Below are 8,801 nucleotides of genomic sequence, written 5' to 3'. Positions count from 1 at the left end.
GGGTCTTGAGCCACAGGTTGAGAACCAGTGTCCCCCTCCAGGACCCCCTGCAGAGTAGCGAGGCAGAGATTAGCCCCTCTAATGTGCTCAGACACCTAAAAGAGAGAGGAGCGGAGGTGTTAACCGACTGAGTGCTGCACTCTCCTCTTCCTGCCCTGATAACAAACGAGAGAGTGATGATTACTTGCAGGCGTGTCACACCAAATTCTGGGCCCTGGGTACAAGGATTCACTGCGGGCCCCCCGCACAATTATTTTGTGCTTTAACTATTGAAAAATAGCAGATCTACAAGCTCGCAGCTCGGCAACGAGTGCCTCGCTGCGAGCTTGTAGATCTGAAAATGTGTCTTATTTCAATTTGAATATTTCAAATGCTTTTGAAAAAACAATGTTCCTATGTCAGTGTTGCTCAAAACTTTTCATGTGAAGAACCCCCAAAATCATATGTATTATTAGGCCACGGATCTGCATCTTAAAATATTTCGTTCCAGGGACCCCCCAGAAGCAAAATTTTAGTTAGAAATGTTTGCTTAAAAAAATACATATATTCAAAGACTTTGCACACATTTTCATGACTTCAAAAAATAGCACATCTACAAGCTCGCAGCGTGGCACTCGGTGCCGCACTCTGACCTTGTATATCTGCTAATTTTCAATAGCTTAAGTAATAAAATAACTAAGGCCCCCTCCACCTTGGGCCCTAGTAACTCAGTCCCACCCCCCCCTTGTGACGCCCCTGATTACTTGTTCACTCATGCACGTCCCCACCGCACCGCTTTGCGTGCTGTAATGGATTTGTGCATTCGTTCAACAGTTGTGCACATTGTGTGGAGGGGACAAAAGCCACCCTTTCTTGCACATGTACGTACAGTATATGTACAGTGACTGTCTGTCTGCAGGGGTGTCACAAGTGGGGGAAACGTGGGACTGAGTTACTAGGGCCCAAGGTGGAGGGGCCTTAATTACTTTATACTTTAGCTACTGAAAAATGGCAGATATACAAGCTCACTTGTAGATCTGCTATTTTTGAAAAGTCACGAAAATGTGTGCAAATCTTTGAATGTATGTATTTTTTAAGCTAACATTTGTAATTCAAATTTTGATTCTGGGGGGGGGGGGGTCCCTGGAACTGAGTATTTTGAGATGGGTTTCCGTGGCCAAATAATACATATCATTTTGGGGGTTCTTCACATGAAAAAGTTTGAGCACCAGCACCACTGACATAGAAACATACAGTAGGTTTTTCAAAAAAAAAACTTAAAAGGATTTGAAATATTCAAAGACTCGCACACATTTTCACGATTTAAAAAAAATTGCAGATCTGCAAGCTGTGAGCTTGTATATATATGCTATTTTTCAATAGTTAAAGCACAAAATAATGCGTTCCCAGTCTAAATGGGTTAAACTCCTCCCCCTATGTAGAACATTCATGGGGGGCCCGCAGTGGATCCTTGAACCCAGGGCCCAGAATTTGGTGCGACACCCCTGCATGGCATGTTCAGACCACCCGTCGCTTATTGTCAAGGCCAGAGAGTCCCCCCACCCCACACAGTCACATCATTCTACTGTCATAAGTCACTTCTTCTCTGCAGCTGTCCTCTGGCAAACAAGCAGTGGTGGAAAAAGTACTCACATTTTGTACTTAAGTAAAAGTCTGGAATTCAAAATGTACTTGAGTAAAAGTATGAAAGTATTGGCATCAAAATGTACTTAAAGCACCAAAAGTAAAAGTAAAAAATGTTTGAAAATAGCAGATCTACAAGCTCACAACGCGTTGCGACGCAACGCGTTGTGAGCTTGTAGATCGGCTATTTTCAAAAGGCCTAGGTATGAAATAGGGCTACAGTGGTTTATGTGTGTTTAATAACATTATAATGTATATCTGCAAAGTAACTAGTAACTAAAGTTTTAAAATAATTGTAGTGGAGTAAAAGTACAATGTTTGGATCTGAGATGAAGTGGAGTAGAAGTAAAAGTATTGGAAATTGGAAATACTCAAGTAAAGTACAAATTACTCAAAAGTGTACTTAAAGGAGTAGTTCACCACTTTTCAACCTGTCTTCATATAATAGGTCCTCACTAATGTTCATAATAAAATAGCACCATTTTTTTCTATTCAGTCTGGGTCTCATAGGAGAGCTGTCAAATCCTTCCTACCGGTGACATCATCGTTTGACAAAAAAAAAAAAAAAATATATATATATATATATATTTTTTTTTTTGAAAAAAAAAAAAGATTTTTATTATCACGAGAACAATGGCTTCCACTTTAACATTGCAACTTTTTCAGTAATAGAAAGCCTGCAGTTTCTATTAGCTTGCATTTCCCATTGATGATGTCACCGGTAGGAAGGATTTGACCCACCCACAGCTCTCCTATGAGACCCAAACTGAATAGAAAAAAATTGTGATATTTTATCATGAACATTAGTGAGGACCTATTATATGAAAATAGGTTGAAAAGTGGTGGAGTGCCCCTTTAAGTACATTACTTAAGTAAATGTACATTGTTACTTTACAACACTGCAAACAAGCATGTTTTCCCCAGTCTATGCTGTTATATAGTTGGTCGAACAGCAGTGTCACATGGTGAATATTAGATGTACAAGCTCACGACAACACGCGCATTGCAATGCGTTTTGAGCTTGTACATCCGCTCCGGCCGAGGCAAAGCCTGCGCACCCTCTCACCTGGTCCAAAAATAACAAAAGCTGTTTTGCTATGCACCAAAACAAAGATATCTTTGGCGAGTTGAAAGCTTACTGTACTTAGTGGACGCAGTCTGGGCCCCCCACCACACGCCTAAAATACATTCCTAGGGCGGAATGGCCTTAATATATGTGGGGCGGCATAGCTCAGGGGTAGAGAAACCGTTATTAGAGCACAAAGGGTTCCCCAGTTCGAATCCGGGCTCCCCCTGAGTTAATGTCGAAGGGTCCTTGGGCAAGACTCTGAACCCCACATTGCTCCCGGTGAGCAGGTTGATGCCTTGCATGGTTTCCTCCGCCACCGGTGTATGAATGTGTGCGTGAATGGGTGAATGTAATGCACAATCTCTGTAAAGCGCTTTGGATAAAAGCGCTATATAAATGCACCATTTACCATTTACAATATAACTTATACAATTGGGGTGGTTGCATTTTGTCTCCCTGATCTTCTATTGAAAGATTTAGATCATGTCAAAGATCGTGTCTCACCAGACTCGGGATCTGACACAAATTTGACACGAATACCCCCCTGAGTAAGCAGGCAGTCTCAATCAATGGTAAAAGTTTGCACTGGAAACCAGGTTCAAATCCCGGGTTAAAGAAAGTTACATACAGTACAGTGCAGCTTTCAGTAAAGTACTCAAGTAAATGTACTTTGTTACTGTCCACTATAGAGATGGGACGATATGAACATTTCATATCACGATTATTGTGACAAAAGAAATTGCGATTTACGATATCGCGATAATCAAAATCCATTATCCTGGGGTGGAAAATTCGCCAAAAAATAGCAGATCTACAAGCTCACGACATTTGATAGAAAGTGAAAAAAAGACAAGTACGTATATTAAAAGTACCTTTTACCAAAGTGTTTAAGTGGTACCGGATATGCAGCTCGGGCAAATAAAAGGTGAATTGATCCCAGTGCATGACGGAGAACGATATCACGATAAATAACATTTCCGCAATAAGATTAAGATTAAGTTGTTTTTTATCACGATAAACAATATTAATACTGCATCGTCCCATCCCTACTGTCCACCACTGGCTATTTCCTCTGCCTGACACCGGCGTACGGTGGAGAATGAATTATTAAGCGTACAGGCCTGTGGGCTATTTCTGATCATCTTCTCCTGCATAATGACATGCCCAAAATAGGAATGCCGAGGTTAAAGGGATATTTCACTTTCCAAAAAACTTTTGGTCATTTTATCGTCTAATCAGGCTTTTGAGAACACCCAGGACAGTTTTTGAATTTCTTCATTCAGTATTTAGATATTTAATATTCAATTCCCCCATGTTGCCCCCTTCCAGGACCTTCCTATACAAACCCATTATAACTTCAAACTCCATTTTAACAATGATAGATTCAATTAAAACACATGTCCTTTTTCTGGTGACTCCTGACATGCTCTGAATACGTGAGCAGACCGTGTTTTTTCGGTACGATTTTCCATTGATTTTTTATAATCTTTTATTGTAGTAAATAATTTTAATTTCCCCCAAACATTTATAGAAATCAATGAAAAATCATTTTGTTTCTGGGAATGACCATATATGGACTTTTTATTTTATTTTATCCTTTATTAATAATACTAGTAAGACACCTCAATACACGCACACTCGACAGATCCTTTCTCCACACTGCTGTCCGGGTGTGGAACAGCCTACCACCTGTTGTTGCTACAGTATATACTGTATGTAAGCCAACATGTAAAACACAGATGCTTTCCTGGATTGAATGGGCCGATGTGAGTGTGGAGGAATGCTTCCCGTCACACCCACAGTCCACTCTTCCTCTCCCCAGACACCTCTCCCTAAAGCCCAGATATACATCGCTCTTCTCTCCACCACCACTTGTTATTACAGTAACAGGTGAGCGACCCCAGACGGCCGTGTCATAACCTTATTTCCGTTCCGTTCCTGACAGATTTATTCTCCCCTGCAACAAGCTTGTCTTTTTTTTTTGTGTGTGTGTGCGCTCAAAAAAGAATTTATGAATGTGTCAAACGGGCGTAATCCCTTTTCTGCCGCCCGCTTCTCTGCGCGATTAGAGAGCTAACAAATGGTTTAACCCATTTAATACACACAGGGGCACTCAATCAAACTGCAAAGGGCAGTGGGGAGGAGGGGGGTGGGGGCAGCTGTTATCGCCTGGCTGAGAACGTAGGTTATGGAAATCCTTTAGGTAAGCAGAATTAAATTCTCCTGGAAACCGAGAGAGAGAGAGAGAAAGAGATACTCTGTTAAATCATCAGCGACAACTGCCAGCTCTGAGAACAAACACAATGTAACCAAATGGACCCTTAATGCCTGGTCCATTTGGTTACATGTGTCTGCTCTTGGAGCTGAGAGAGACAGAGGGGGGAGAGTCAGGGGCGTCAATTGGGTATGGCAGGGGTATGCAGCTGCCATACCCTGGCTCCAGTGGGGAAAATAAAAGTTACTTTTAAATATAAATCCATGAATGTTTCTTTGTCTATCTGTGCTGGTTATTATGTTGTTAAATTACAGCAAAATAACTACAAATGCAAAATTTAACAAAATGGTCACTTTAACAAGGTATTATAATTATATTCTCCACACTTGTATTCTCCCCATCTTGACAAAATGGTATATTCCCAAGTTCCGCAGGTCAGCTGCACAGGTTCTGGCACGTTTTACTAACATGCCAAGTTTAGCTGCACTTGAACAACCGTTCCAGGCTGCCATATCCAGCCCAAGAAACCGTAGAAACGGGGGGGAAAATAAAATGTACTTCTTAACTCATCCACTGCTTATGACTAGTTTGACGAGTTATATTTATGTGTCCACTCTGCTTATGACAAGTATGACGAATTTGAAAAAAAAAAAAAAAAAAACATTAAATCTAGTAAACATGATTTAAATCGCGATTTTGCATGTTCCACCCCCATACAACCCCATCTTTCATACAGGGCAGCCATCTTTGCTTACATAACATGTAAAAGATAATGGCTATTATCTCAAGAATGCCTGAACGGATTTCCAATCGGATTCTTTTGTTTGAAAGCTGTGAACAAACTGCACAAACATGGTCCATGATCTGTGCATGGGCGTGCATGATCTGTGCACTATAAATTACATGGAAGTCTATGGAGACTAAATAAATGTATCGTGCCTGTTGCTAAGGTATGGCAACATGACTGGTGGCGCGCGTGCAAGACACCAGTCATGTTGCCATACCTTAGCTTTTTCTGAACTGATGCCACTGGGGAGAGTGATAGATAGTGTAGGGGTAGGGAGGGAGTATTCTCTTCTAGTGGTGTAGCTCTGAAAGGCTTACGTCCGGTGGTCTGCCCGTGGCAGTGTGATGGGATGTGATGTGATGCATGCAGAGGCGTCTCGTCACTGGCACTAATGGACGGACGCCCGACGCGGCCTCCTCATTGATTACATTAGACCAGGGGTCTTCAACGTTTTCAGGCCAAGGACCCCTTAGTTGAGAGAGAGAGAGAAGAAGCAGGGACCCCCACAGCCTTATTGTCATAGATTCCATATCGTTTCATTGTTTGACAAGCACAATCATCGGTGTGTGTAGTAGTGATTTGGATTCATGTCAATTTGTGTTTCAGATGTTTAACCACTTGAACCGTCAATACTTCTCCCCTCTACACCAAAAAAATATATATAGCCGAGGCGTTGTGAGCTTGTAGATCTGCTATTTTTGGCTAAAGTTCTCAGGCCACATTCTCATAATATAATTCGGTTTAGTCGTGCGAATGGGAGGGGTGAAGTTGCTACATTCTTGCATATTTAATTGATACGTTTGCCCTCACACTGCACATTGTCATCCGAAACAAGGAATCGTCCACGTCTGTCCATGGGACATGTATGTATCCAAGCTGCATAATAATGCCCCCTCCATCTCCCTGTGTTTATTCATTCTTCAAGTTCAACTCACAATGTAACCACAGGACCGCCGCAAAATTGAGGCGCAGGCGTCAGCCTATTTATCTGCGGTCGACGATCGTAAACGGGCGATCAAAAAATAAAACCAGCGGCGGCCGGAGGGACTCGCAAAATCTACCAGCAATAAACCAGACAGCAAATACTTTTAATAGCCAGATATGAATATCTACGAAGAGGAGGACATCAACGTCTCTCTCTCTCTCTCTCTCTCTCTCTCTGCCCCTCGTCTTGCCCTCCGCTGGTTCCCTCTCTGCGCTCCGCGCATGAAGCGTCTCCATTTGGACATTATTTGGCACAGAGAGCCGCGGACCCACACATCGGCCTATATTATAGGTATTAGGCCTATAGCCTATATATGATATACAAGTGACTACTGTGGCACTTTCCTTTTATCTAACTGTGAGCAACTCCTCTCAAATAATACACCATGTGCGATCGAGGGAGTGGTGATCAGAAATTGATTCAATGAGGGGAGGAGGCGGCCAGAATGGTCAGAAATCTAATGAGAACGGACGGTCTGGAGGGGGATTTAACCTTTTATAAATAACTAGGGGATTTAACCCGCACATGGCTCTATATATTGCCTGTATTTGAGACGGATGGATTCACACCAACAGGGAAGCGTTTGCGGTAGCGCATCGAAACCACCGTTTTTTTGTGGATTTGCATTCGTTTCTTTTATTCGAAAAAGAATACGGATGCGTCTTCACACATGCCCAACCGTTGTGTATTTTCCAACAATACGTTATAGGATTCGTTTTAATCGTAATAAAACGTGCCTGTGTGAATGCCGCCTCAGAATCTGGTTAAGAATCTGGCTAAAAAGGAGAAGATTTTTTTTCTATCACTCAAAGATTTGGAGGACCCCCTGTAGTAACTCTGAGGACCCCATAGGGGTCCCGTACCCCCTGTTGAAGACCCCCACATTAGACCAGTTTTTCTCAAACCTTTACGTTTCAAGGTCTCCCCTTAACTCTTGACAGTACGGGTCCATTTGGTTCCATTTGTATGCTGTCAGAGTAAAGCCCTTTGCACACAGGCGCGTTTAACCGCACGGATAAAACGGACAATATAATTTTTTGAAAAGAAAACAATGATTCTCTATGACCTCATGCACACCGGCTCCGAATTAGCCGTGCGACGAGTGGGTGCCGCCGTGCGTTTTTTTCTCGATCGAACCCAGTTCGATTCGTGCGTCTTGTCGCATGCGGTAAAAAACTCATCACTCCTTTTATGACTCCTTTTTGGATCCGCAGCGCCGATTCCGCACAGCCTTGCACACCAAATCCAATGCGTTTTATTCATGCCGCAAACGAAAAAAACGCAACTGTCCTGTGTGCAAAGGGCTTTAGTCCATTTAAGCCCCTTTTCCACTTGCCCAACACCACACCACACCACTCCACACCACACCTCCCCTAAAATAATCAATTTAAACCATTTTTCCAACCCCAGCGTAAACATTTTATGTGCCGGTGTTTGGAAAATCATACTCTACTAACTACCTTTACTTTTTGGAAATGATGTCTTGAAAAGGGTGATCTACCTTGGCGTGGAGAAATTCCACCGAAGCCGGCATTAATAGGCCGTAGGACCTTCTTGTAAATTAAGTAATGCGGCTGTGTAACAAAAATGTAACTCTTGAGGATGTAAAATGAAACCAAATGGAACCGTAAGGGTCCATTTGGTTTCATTTCACACTCTCAAGAGTTAAAGATCTATTGAGGGTCCATTTGGTTATCTACTCTCCATCCTTTTGCTGGGGGCCACCTGGATTACTGGTTTAAAACCACTGTTGTATGTTACAGTACATGAGTAAATGTACCTATAGTTCAGGGGTTCCCAAACCTTTTCGTATCAGGGCACCCCACAATTTTTTTTTTAATCCGAGGCACCCCTACATCATTTTCACTCCCAGCACCTTATATTTATAGCATATCGTCGTTGTCGGGTGGAAACCTTGTATGTCCAAAACCGTTCGTTTTGTATTTATCATCTATAAAATGTACTAAACTAGTGAATACAGCAGATCTACAAGCACACAACGCCTCGCATCGCGAGGCGTTGTGCTTGTAGATCGGCTGTTTTCACTAGTTTTTCGTGCGACTGTCTTGTATGATGAAGCGGGCTTTGCTTTACCCAAAGACGTACACATTTTAAACGTGGA

The sequence above is a fragment of the Nannobrachium achirus genome, assembly GCF_963921795.1.
Source record: "Nannobrachium achirus genome assembly, chromosome: 20".
Classification (NCBI taxonomy): domain Eukaryota; kingdom Metazoa; phylum Chordata; class Actinopteri; order Myctophiformes; family Myctophidae; genus Nannobrachium; species Nannobrachium achirus.
Note: the sequence above shows the minus strand (reverse complement) of the source record.